The sequence below is a fragment of the Pongo pygmaeus genome, chromosome 16, assembly GCF_028885625.2.
Source record: "Pongo pygmaeus isolate AG05252 chromosome 16, NHGRI_mPonPyg2-v2.0_pri, whole genome shotgun sequence".
NCBI lineage: Eukaryota > Metazoa > Chordata > Mammalia > Primates > Hominidae > Pongo > Pongo pygmaeus.
The window spans coordinates 22,039,357-22,052,197 of record NC_072389.2 but is presented as its reverse complement, the minus strand read 5'-3'; the positions used below and the strand labels follow the sequence as shown (position 1 = coordinate 22,052,197).

The window sequence follows — 12,841 nt, the reverse complement described above, 5'->3', positions numbered from 1 at the left end:
CTGATTTATATTTTGCCTAAAGTAAAAAAAAATGTTAAATAGCAATTTAAATGGAAATCAATACAAATGGATTTAAAAAGTAAAGTTGCATTAGCATCCCAGGAAAAAAAAAAAAAAAAAAAAAATAAAAAATAAAAAAAAAAAAAAATAAAATTGGAATGATAGAGATGATTAGCATGGCCCCTGTGCCAGGATGACATGCAAATTTGTGAAACATTCCATTAATTTAATTTTTTTATCTTAAATTTTTTAAATTAAAAAAAAGGAAATGAGCTACCAAGCCATGAAAAGACACTGAGGAAACTTAAATGTATAATATATTACTACATGAAAGAAGCCAATCCGAAAAGGCTATATAGTATATGATTCCAACTCTATGACATTCCGGAAAAGGCAAAACTATGGAGACAGTAAAAAGATCCATGGTTGCCAGGGGTTAGTGAGGAGAGAGGGATGAAAGAGCAAAGCATAGAGGATTTTTAGGTCAGTGAAACTGCTCTGCATTATACTATAGGAGTGGATACATGTCATTATACATTTGTCCAAACTCATAGAATTTACAACACCAAGAGTGAGCCCTAATGTAAACTATGAACTTTGGGTGATTATAATGTGTCAACGTAGGTTCATCGACTGTAATAACTGTATCACTTTAGTGGGGAATGTTGATAGTAGGGGAGGTTGTGCATTTAAGGAAGCGGGGGGGCCTATGGGAAAATTCCACCTTCCACTAAATTTTGCTGTGAATCTAAAATTGCTCTAAAAAATGAAGTCAGGCCAGGTATGGTGGCTCATGCCTGTAATGCCAGTATTTTGGGAGGCTCAAGGCCAGCCTGAGCAACATAGCGAGACCCCCTTCTCTACAAAAATAAAAAAAAACTGGCTGAGCATGATGGCACATGTCTGCAGTCCCAGCTACATGGGAGGCTGAGGCAGGAGGATCGCTTGAGCCCAGGAGGATGAGTCTGCAATGAGGCATGATCATGTTGCTGTATCCCAGCCTGAGTGACAGATGAGACCCTGTCTCTTTAAAAAAAAAAAAAGAAGAAAGAAATTAGTCTGTTTTAAAAGGGCAGGGAGATGGACAGTGTAGGAAGAGCCTAAAGGAGACAAACAAGAATCCTCAATTTCATCATTAACGCAAGGACAAGCCATTGAAGGGCTTTGGGGAATGCAAGAATGACAGTCTCTGAATTACCTTTTAACATAATCACTTTGGCTGCTGCTTGAAGAACAGACTGGAGGGAATCATGGTGGGAGCTGGGAGAACAGAACAGAAAGATGTTAATGCAGTTTAGATTAGCTATTAAGGACTTAGGCTACAAGAAAGGCAGTAAAGATGGAAAGACGTGCTAAATTAAAAGTAATCTTTGGAGGGAAAATTGACAGGATGTAGCAATGGATCAAATGTGTGGGTTGAAAGAAAAGCAAGAATGATGTCAAAGTTTTGGGATAAGCAACTAGAAGCCATTTTCTAGATAAAGGGATGAACAAACTTGAAGCTAGTTTGAAAAGCAGGATGAAGGTTCACCTTTGAGCACTTTAAGTCTGAAGCTCCTGGTAGTGCCTCACACTTAGTAGGTGGTCAGGTTGCTCGTCTGCTGTTGTTACTACTGTTTTTGTTATGAGCAGAATAGGGTAGGCGAAATACTAGACACATTCATTATTTTTTAAAAATATTTTTCAGAAGTCAAAAGAATAGATGCAGAATCCTATAATTTCCCTGCCATCCCTGTCTCACAACCTGTCACAGTGTCTTTTTAATTTTTTTTTTTCTTTTTGAGACAGTCTCGCTCTGTCACCCAGGCTGGAGTACAGTGGCATGATCTTGGCTCACTACAACCTCCACCTCCTGCGTTCAAGTGATTCTCCTGCCTCAGCCTCCCTAGTAGTTGGAATTACAGGCACACACCATCATACCCAGCTAATTTTTGTATTTTTAGTGGAGATGGGGTTTCACCATGTTGCCAGGCTGGTCTTGATCTCCTGACCTCAAGTGATCCACCCACCTCGGCCTCCCGAAGTGCTGGGATTACAGGGTGAGCCACCATACCCGGCCTAAAGTGTCTTGAATCCTTACACTCATTAAAAGCCACTGGGGTTTATGTCTCAGTCACACTCGTCACAACTCTGCAGAGACCACTCTGAAAAATCTGTTGGAATGCATTCATGTTAGTTTTCAGTAAATAAATCATTGTGCCCAAAGATCCAAAACAATGAATTAATTTGAATAAGAAAGCTTAATTTAATAAGAGACTCTCCAGTATTACTCTTCCAAAACAGTGGTTCTCAAAGTGTATTTCCCAGACCCACAGATTCAGGGTCTCCAGGGAACTTGTTAGAAATGCAAATCTTTGGGCCCCATCCCTTACCTACTGAATCAGAAACTCCGGGAGATGAGCCCAACACTCTGTTATCACAAGCCCTCCAGGTGACTCTGATGCTTGTTCAAGTTAGAGAATCACTAATCTATGGCCGGGCACGGTGGCTCATGCCTGTAATCCCAGCACTTTGAGACGCTGAGGCAGGTGAATCACCTGAGGTCAGGAGTTTGAGATCAGCCTGACCAACACGATGAAACCTCATCTGTACTAAAAATACAAAATTGGAATAGAAATACAATTTGTATTTGTATTTGGTGTACAAAAATACAAAAGTGGGATTATAGGTGTAAACCACCCTACCTGGCCAATAGCAATATTTTCATCTGCATGAACAAAAGTACAGAAGAAAATGGTTCAGTTTATTGACAGCAGGTGTGGCACATCCACGAAGCAGGGGCTTGGGAGGCAAGTGTGCTTACCTGACAGATGCCACTGATACACATGTCCAAGGAGTCCGTGTTGCAACGAGTTCCATCCAGTACCTTAGGTGCCAGCTCCACCACCAAATTTTGTCCTCATGCATGACACTTGAGTGCACACGGAGCAGCAGGATCATTATATCGTGGAAGCCATTCATAGTAACGCCCCGATACTGGACATCATTGTAGGCTGAGCACTGCCGGGCTCTGAAAGCTTCTGCATCTGGAGGGCAGTCCTGGGGGCAGGGGGAAAAGGCCACAGGCACATCACCCAGTGAGAGAGGCCAACAGAAGATGAAATCAGTTCACCAGAATCTCATGAGACCACACTCCACTTGCCTCTCTCTGGGAGTCACCTAATTCCCCCTTTTTTTTTTTGATTCAAAGTTGAATGTATGCTATGAAATTCTACAGAGATCGTGGCAATAATTATTTATACAGGAGATTATCTCATTATTCTGATCACTCATCCACCCAGCTATTTTTTCCAGATAATTAGAGATTACAAGACTTAGATGCCAAACTTTGCCCTATTTTAACCATCTTGAATATAAATTTTCAAATGCATTATCTAATCTCCTTCCTTTTAAAACAAGGGAAACCAAATGCTTTTAATTTTTCCAGGTGATTCAAGGATTCAAATTCTTCATCAAAATTCAATTGTTATCCATGCCTTCAGGAGCCATTTCAATGTAAAGGATTATTAGCCCCAAACTGCTGTGCTCTGTGAGCACTTGCTGTTGTTTCTTTGTCACTGATTTTTTTTTTTTTTTTTTTTGAGAAGGAGTGTCGCTCTGTCGCCAGGCTGGAGTGCAGTGGCTCGGCTCACTGCAACCTCTGCCTCCCGGGTTCAAGCGATTCTCCTGCCTCAGTACCCCCTGCACATCACCACACCCAGCTCATTTTTGTACTTTTAGTAGAGACGGGGTTTCACCACGTTGGCCAGGATGTTCTGGATCTCCTGACCTCAAGATCCACCTGTGTCGGCCTCCCAAAGTGCTGGGATTAAAGGCATGAGCCACAGTGCCCAGCCTGTTGTGGTTGTTTTTAATTCATCTGTCTTTCCTCCCCTGTCAGGCTCCCTCCCATATCTTCACTGGTACCAAGTACCTGCCTTCAACTGGCTGTAGGATGGATGACAGAAAACATAGCTTGTTCAAATTCTGTCTACAACAAAAGCAAATAAATTCAAAGTAAATGCCTTCAGTTGCTCTCATAATAAAACATTTTTGTACAAATATTGATGACTCATTGGTCTTTCTACTAAATTACTGATTCTGCCCACCAGATATTTCCAAAGCAAGATACTAGTTGAGAAAAGTGTTACTTTACTCATCAAAAATCTACTTTTGATATGCAAACTTCATAATTAAAGAAAACAGATACGAAAAAGCAATATAGCCCCCAGGCGCCGTGGCTCACATCTGTAATCCCAGCACTTTGGGTGGCTGAGGCGGGTGGATCACCTGAGGTCAGGAGTTCCAGACCAGCCTGGCCAAAATGGTGAAATCCCGTCTCTATGAAAAATACAAGAATTAGCTGGGTGTGGTGGCGTATGCCTGTAGTCCCAGCTATTCATGAGGCTGAGGCAGGAGAATTGCTTGAACCCAGGAGGTGGAGGCTGCAGTGAGCCAAGATTGTGCCACTGCACTCCAGCCTGAGTGACAGAGCGAGACTCTATCGCAAAAAAAAAAAAACAAAAACAAAAACAAAACAAAAAAAAACACCATAAAGTATTCTTTTTTGTATTATGAAAGTAATAAATATTCATTCTAAAAACTTTGGAAAATAGTTTCTACTCAACAAAAGAATAAATAACATAGATCTTTTGTATCTAAATATTCACACAAATCTTGATTATTTACCAAGGACTTCCTTCTGGAAATAAAATTTCTGAGTCCAAGGTTATGCACATTTTATAGACTATTCAAAATATTGCAAAATTGCCCTCCATTATAATTTTCTAGTTTTTTTTCCAATCCAAAGTATAAAATATAACTTCATTGTTTTCATTTGCATTTTCTTTTTGAAATAGAGTCTTGCTTTGTCACCTAGGCTGGACCTCCCAGGTTCAAGTGATTCTCCTGTCTCAGCCTCTCGAGTAGCTGGGATTATAGGTGCCTGCCACCATGCCCGGCTAATTTCTTTTGTATTTTTCATAGAGATGGGGTTTCACCATGTTGGCCAGGCTGGTCTCAAACTTCTGACCTCAAGTGATTCACCCACCTCAGCCTCCCAAAGTGTTGGGATTACAGGTGTGAGCCACCGTGCCCAGCTTGCATTTTTCTTTTTATTGTTTAATATATTTTCATGTATGTTTGCTTTTTGTATTAATTCTTCAAAAATTTGTTTTATAGCCTTTATCCATTGGCATTTTTGTCTTTTTATTATTTTCAGCAGATGAAACTATTAAACTTCATAGTGAAATTATCAACTCTTTGTCATTTCTGTTGGAAATATTTTCCCCATTTCATTTTTTTTTTGGTACTTTGTAAAGTCAAAAAGTTTTACATTTTCATGTAGTCAGCTCTATTAATATTTCCCCTTAAGGTTTCTTTCTTTATTAATGGGCTTAGAAATGCTTTCCCACTCTGCTCTGAGAACAGATAAATACTTAAATGTATTTTCCTAGTTCCTTTCTAGATTAGCAGTCATATTTAACTATTTGTTATATTTGGAATTTATTTAGATGAATGGTTTAAGTCAGAAATCTAGCTTTATTTTTTTCCACAAATAGATATTTATAAATTATCAGCCAGGATTTTTAAATACAATTTTCCTCTTTTTGCTACTTGATGTTTGTCTTTTATTGTTTACACTTTTGGCCTTTATAAACTTCCTTCAATCCCTTTTGGAAGTAGATAGGGAATACATAGAATTAATTAATTAATTAACTAACATTCTTCTGAGATTAGTTGTATTACTTTGCTGTGAAACATTCCAAAATCCTATATTGCATCCACATTTTTGTTGTCTTAGCAAAATTAAACCAGGTTACACTCATAGAAGCAAGTCAAACTGAAGAAGACTAAAACTGGATGACTTTTTCTTTAGTCAGGGTCTTACTCTGTCACCTAGGATGGAGCACAGTGGCATGATCACAGCTCACTGCAGCCTCGACCTCCAGAGCTCAGGTGATCCTCCCACCTCAGCCTCCCAGGTAGCTGGGACTACAGGCACGCGCCACTACACCCAGCTAATTTTTTGTAGAGACAGTTTTGCCATGTTGCCCATGCTGGTCTCAAACTCCTGGGCTCAGGCAATCTGCCTGCCTTGGCCTCCCAAAGTACTGGGATTACAGGCATGAACCACCGTGCCAGGCCCGATGACTTTTCTCTGTTGAAATGAGGACTGTATCCTCCATCTGGCCATAGGAAGGATCATCAGTTATAAAATTACATCACCTCGTCTTCCTCCAGCCACGGCTAGTTTTCTCTATATCTCACTCTTTGAAACCAACCAAAGGAAAGTGTCTAAGAGAGCAGGATGCAAGCAACTTCTTTGCATTAGGCTCAATGGCAAGCATTCTCTAGGGACTGAATGTGCCGGCTAGCTAACTCTCAACTCCCTTAAATTCCATAAACCAATGAAGTTTCACAAAATTAACAAGAGTTAATTAGCGGAAGACACCTTAGGATGTCAGCCTCAGGGTGGCCAGATTTGTACATGTGACCAGCCCCCTTGGCCCCAGCTGACTATCCAGAGGCAAACATCTGGTCCACACCAGGTCAATCTTTCCCAGAAATTTGGAATTGCAACAAAAGAGCTGGAGCTAAGAGAGCTAAGAACTCATATCAATCTGGGGTTGGACTGGCCATTTCTTTTATAAGATTCATGTTGAAGCAAAGCAAGCCAGTTCCCACAGCACAGAAGAATGAATTCGGTAAGAAAGCAGGAAGAAAGACAGTAAACTATGCATTTAAATAGGAATAAGTAACCTGTGTTCCTCATTTTCTGATTTCTGGCTCCAGGCCCTTAAGGTCTGCTTATGCTTAAATTCCCTTAAAACCCACATATCCATCCAGTGAATCCCCTTTGTCCTGAGCTAATCTAAGTGGACTTCTGTTCTTAGCACATGATGCTATCTGATTAAGGCAGCCTGATATCCGGATCATGCTTTTTAGTTTCCCAGGGATAATCACTGACATTCTCTTTTTACCACCACCCTTTGAACTAGGTAGGTCAGGATTATTACCCTCACTCTACAAATGGAGAAAACTGTGACCTAGAAAGTTTTTAGCCACTAGTCCAAAGACACACACTAGGATATGACAAAGCCAAGACTGATTCTCAAAGTAAAAAGCACTCTATTACAGAATACTGCTTTCTAGTAAATGTGGGAGACACTGACTGCTTATATTAAATGCTTTCATTCACTTCACATTCTTCCAGTGTCAACACTAAGCTTGCCTAATCTGGCTCAGCTAGGTCCCACATCCCAGCTCAAGACAAGCTAGGGATTCTTGTGTCTTAAACAGTCTATTTGACATTTAGGGAGCAAAATGCCAAACATTCTTCTGCTTCCTTTCCCTGAGAAGCATTTTTTTCATATCAGTTAAGTTGAAAACAACACTTATTTATGAAATATACTTGATGGGCTTTGCCCTAGGTCACATGCTAGAGAGAACACACACAAAAAAATATAATCCACCACTGTCATTCAATGAGCTTGTTATCTTATTGGAGATGTAGCTTCTATACACATGAAACACACTGAACAAGTGTTATCACTGGTATTTGTAGACTTAAAGTAGGAATGCAATGAAGGACATAGAATTGTTATCCAAGAGTTAAATTGTACAATTGATTAGATGAAGTTAATAAGAATAGATTCCATATCAGCAAGACTTGACTCTAACCTGATAGAAGTAATAAAAAGGAAGTGTCAGTCAGTGCAGGTAGCCAGTCTGGGAAGCTCAGAAAAGAAGAAAGAGGAGAAGAAGGATAGGAGGAAGAGAGAAGAGGAGGATGGAGAGGAGGAGAAGGGAAGAGAAAGGAAGAGGAGGTGGCTGCCACAGCCAACAAATGACAAAAGGCACCCATTTCCCAAACCATCTTGAAAACAAGGTCTCCTTCCCCTCCTAAAACCATGGGGATTTGTAAAACCTGGGGGCAACTTCTGTATAGAAGCCAGGAATGAAAGATTATCTAATAAACTGAGTATTTTTATGCAGGACAGACAGGCCATTACCTGAGATTATTTATATAGTAGAACTGGACCAAGCTTTCATGTGGATCAGACATTTAGGCAATCCCCCTCCCAATCCCCTCTCCCAATAACCAGCAAGTAGGGACTCAGGAGAAATAATATTGTTGCTACAAGCAAATTTTAAAATTTTATTTTAACTTCATATCCAAGTTGTACTATGAGCTAAATTTTGTGATTCTTTTATATAACAAATGACAACATTTCTAGCATAAAAATAAATTGTTGGTGGCCACTATAAGCTAGAGTTGGCAAATAAGGAATTGTGGAAAGGTGAAATCTCAGATGGATTTAAAGGATGGTGTGATGTAAACAGGACAAGATTCGGGAAACGACATAACAAAAGAGAAACAGCAGAAATAAATTCGTTATCTATAAGGAGCAGTGTGCAGCCTTGTCCAGAAAGGGTGAAAGTTGGGAGTTTAAATAAGAGATAAATCTTACCTGAAGATAAGAAGGTCCTTGAATGCACGTGAGGAGATTTAAAAGCAATAAGGATCCACGGAGGGGACTAAAATATAAAAGATGGCATTTTAGGAACAGTAGAATCGCAAGATGGCCTGAAGCTCTGGAGACAGACATGAGAGGGGGTGACTCTTGCCCAGAGTAGGAGTAATGACAAGGAAAAAAAAAAGAACACCTTCAAGAGAAATACTGAATGGAAAATTGTCAGATTCCAGCCATTCATAGGATCCATGGTATGAGGGATCCTTCAAGGGTCACATCAAATGTCCCTTCTGTAAAGTCAAGAAGGAGCCCTGGGAGCCCCCTCTGCAAGTACACCAGGCCTCCCTCTGTGCTCATAGAAAAATGTGTTCATGCTACAAAAACATCCTTACCAAATGATGATATACTTATCTTAAAATTATTTTCCCTTTGCCTCTTCCATCATTGCCTTTCATCCCATAAATCCTGCTATGAAAACATGACTCATCAGTGAATTCAGGTATCAGACCTCCCTGCTGAGATGCATGACTTCTCTTAGAAATTCTCCATTTGCTCCAAAATACCCCGATAAGGATAATTCTTTATCTAGGACTCAGGGGCCAGTCTCTGGTTATAAGGATATATGTTAAGTGCTGATCAGTGGGTTATGTGTGAAGACAGCAGTCACCCAGGAGCCATGGCATGTACGTACCCAGGCATGTTCTGTTCCATAATCTTGCAGGCCCAAAGCCCAAATCTCCATCTCCCCTGACAGAATGAACCCAAGGAGAGCCACTGAACCAAAGTCTGAATTCTCAGGGAGGGTGGTGTGCTCCTCATGACCTGGATATGCCTTCCACTCCTGCCATTTGAGGCATGATCTCCTGCACACCAGGGGTGGAATTTCTTCATCTTCATCTATGTGCTGTGAAGGCATGTCCCTGTTACAACTAGGCTTCATAACAGAAGAACATTTTATCTTTTCTTGGGTGCCTGAATTTTTTTCTTTAGTGTCTTCTGCTGAGGTGGGCAGAATTCTGAAATGCAACTGTCAGAGTCTGTCCTCGTTAAGCCGGATCCTCTCCTATGCTAGGGATCCAACCCAGGCTGCTGGAGTAGTAGAAAACCAATAGCCATGGAGGATTTCCTTTCTCTGACTCCCTTCAGTTGTGTTTCTTTCAATTAATTCCCTGCTCTTCCCTGATCTCTGACCCTTGCCAACTAAGATTATTTAGAAGGTTTGCCCTACAGTTCCAGAGTTAGATTTTCTACAATGGTATCTGGAAGTATAATGTCCCTCCAATACCACAGCAATTCTTGTGCTTATGTGTTGCCAAAAGCTACCATGCTTTAGCTACTGCTGTCTGCAGCATCATTTTATTATCTGACAAAGCTTACAGCCTTTCCATTCTCTTGTATAGTGTAGTAGAGTGGTTAGGAGTGCACTCACCGAAACCTGACTGTCTGAGGTTAAATTCGGTTCTGTGACCTTGGGCAGGTTACTTAAATCTCCTTTGTAAATGTGGAAATAAAAATAGCACATACTTCTCAGGGTTAGTGTGAGGATTACATTAATTTATTCATGAAATGGCACTTAGAATAATGCCTAGCATTCAGGAAGTACTTAATAAGTATGAGCTATTATTATTATTATTATTTCGGTTAAGTGTGAGGAAGTCAACACATATAGACAATAGCCCATGGTCTTAAGGCTGAGAGCCTGAGTCTTCAGACATTCCCATGGAGAAATAGAACTTTTAGCAATCTCTGGAATATGATCCAGTGTTAGATCTCCAAGGCTCACTGACAGAAACACCTCCTTCTCCATACAGCAGACTACTCTGATAGAGACTGAGTTTGGTCATTGATGATGACATCTCTTGGATGGGACTGAAAGACCCTGCTGTCCCTCAATACAGGGCTTTTATGGTCCTGGAAATATAGGTGTAGGCATGTTTGAATCAGGGGGCAAGTCTCCCTCAAAAGAACTCCTCATCTTAGAATCACTAAAGGCAACTTCCTTCAGAAGAGTGAATGACCATCCCCACTTCCAGGTAAAATGAACTCCACTAACCACTGAACTAGTGTGGCCAGTCTTCAGTAAGGCATTGCATGGCAGTGAGAAGGCAGTGAGAAGTAACAGCAGGGGGATGCTCATCAGAACTTGGTCCTCTCTCCACTTGAGGTGGGGTGGGTTGCAGACTGGTCCCCACTCCTGCTATGGTGAGGTGGATATTTTGAGCCCCCAATTAATAAAGCAGGAAGCAGTTCAATTAATTACATGGAAAAAAAAGATGTAACCATATTCATACTCCAAGCTCATTGTGGTTACATCCACTTATGGCACTCAACGTGTTTGCAATGTTTCTATAGTATTTTCAGAAATATACTTGCATGATCTCTCCTGTGTAGGAATGGGCTCTTACAGATTATCAGCGCTGAAGCTGAGGCTTCATTTATGCACCTCTGGTTTGCAACACAGCTTAGGCATGCACAGCTGCAGATACTGTGGCACGTGGAGACAAAGGGATACTCTGGACACTTCCACTGTCACAACCTTCCCTTATTTCCCAAATAAGGAATTTTGTTGGAAATTCTGAGTTTGCAATGACAAGCATAGCAACTGATGCTACATACTTATGAAACCTCTCTTAGGACTCTCTAAGGATTCCAACTCCGAGAACTAAAAAGGGCAGCACTTGCTTCTCCACCTCCTTCCTACCCTACCCCAAGCATCTATTTCTTACCAGCCTAGAAAGATTTCTGCCACATTCTCCCAGAGGGACCATAAATTAGAGACCACAGGTAACCCCCAAGGCCCAGAGAGCTTCAGGGGCATCATATCTTCACTCAAGTACACTAAAGTCCTAACCATTTCACCTAATGTGCATAATTTTAGCAGATTACATTTTATGTCTGTACTATGTGGCACAATACTCTAACACTTGTGTTGATAATAGATTCCTTTTTGGAATTAGCTAGAGCAGAGTGATACACACACAGAGAAACTCTAGAATGAGATCCTAAAATGTAACACCGTGATCTGGGGTTTAAAATAAATCGTTTTAAATAGTTTCACAACTTATTGCTGGAAATCATACTGTTTTGAAATTTGTTCTTGAATGACTACAAGGAAATTGTCAGACCAAAGAAAACTTTAGCTATCTATCCCACTGTGTTGGGCAAAATAATGCACCACCTTGGCCCACAAGATGTCCAGGACCTAACCTCTGGAACCTGCGACTATGTTACCTTACATGGCAAAAGGATCTTTGCACACATAACTAAAGTTAGAGACCTTGAGACAGAGAAATTATCTAGGATTATCTAGGTGGAAGAACAATGCCCAGCTGCAGTCACAGGAAGATATGACTACAGAAGAATGTTCAGGCCGGGTGCAGTGGCTCATGCCTGTAATCCCAGCACTTTGGGAGGCCGAAGCAGGCGGATCACGTGAGGTCAGGAGTTCGAGACCAGCCTGGCCAATATGGTGAAACCCTGTTTCTACTAAAAATACAAAAATTAGCTGGGCATTCTGGTTAGCATCTGTAATTCCAGCTACTCAGGAGGCTGAGGCAGGAGAGTCGCTTGAACCTGGGAGGCAGAGGTTGCAGTGAGCCGAGATCATGCCACTGCACTCCAGCCTGGGTGATAGAGTGAGACTCAGTCTCAAAAGAAAAAGAAAAATGTTCAAACAGATGCAACGTTGCTGGCTTTGAAGACTGAAGAAGGAATCACAAGCCAAGGAATATGGGTGGCCTCTAGAAGCCGGGAAAAAAAGGAAATTAATTTTTCCCTAGGCCTCCAGAATGATGTAGCCCTGCCTATATGTTAATTTTAGCCCAGTAAGACCTGTGTCAGACTTTGGGCCTTCAGAACCATAAGGTTATACATTTGTCTTGTTTTAAGCCACTATATTTATAGTAACATGTTACTGCAGCAATAAAAACAACTAATGCACCCACGAAAAAGGTGGTAGATCTAAAAGCCTCATGGATAAAACTCTGAGGTTGCTAATGCACCCACATGCTTGTTTAAAAGGAAGGCTAGACTACGTTGGCACTGACATGCTTGCCTTTGTGTTCAGGTCTCTCTCTCCCTTCTACATGCCCCATCTGGACTTTCAGCTCAGTTAATTCGCATTCACAAGCAGATGTGTCACTCAACATCAAGTGTGATTCAATTCAAATCACCAGAGATGTGAAACATTTGTGTAGTGCTCCAAAATCCCTCCAAGGACTCGGTTGATAAAAATCTGGTACTTCTGGCTAAGTGATATTTGAGTTTGAGTGCCCCAGTAAATAAGCACCCATTTTTTCCCATTCAAGTTTGGAACCAGTGGAGAGACACAGATAGAAATGTCAGCTTCATCGTTGGTAGAAATGGACTGCAAATATGGCTTGAGC

General features: G+C 41.0%; 2 pseudogenes; one reads left to right on the top strand and one right to left on the bottom strand.

Annotated features, from left to right (window-relative positions):
- LOC134738317 (putative HERC2-like protein 3) overlaps positions 1-12,841 on the bottom strand; it is a 131,482-nt pseudogene that overhangs the window by 64,752 nt on the left and 53,889 nt on the right.
- LOC134738399 (U6 spliceosomal RNA) lies at positions 143-228 on the top strand (annotated as a pseudogene).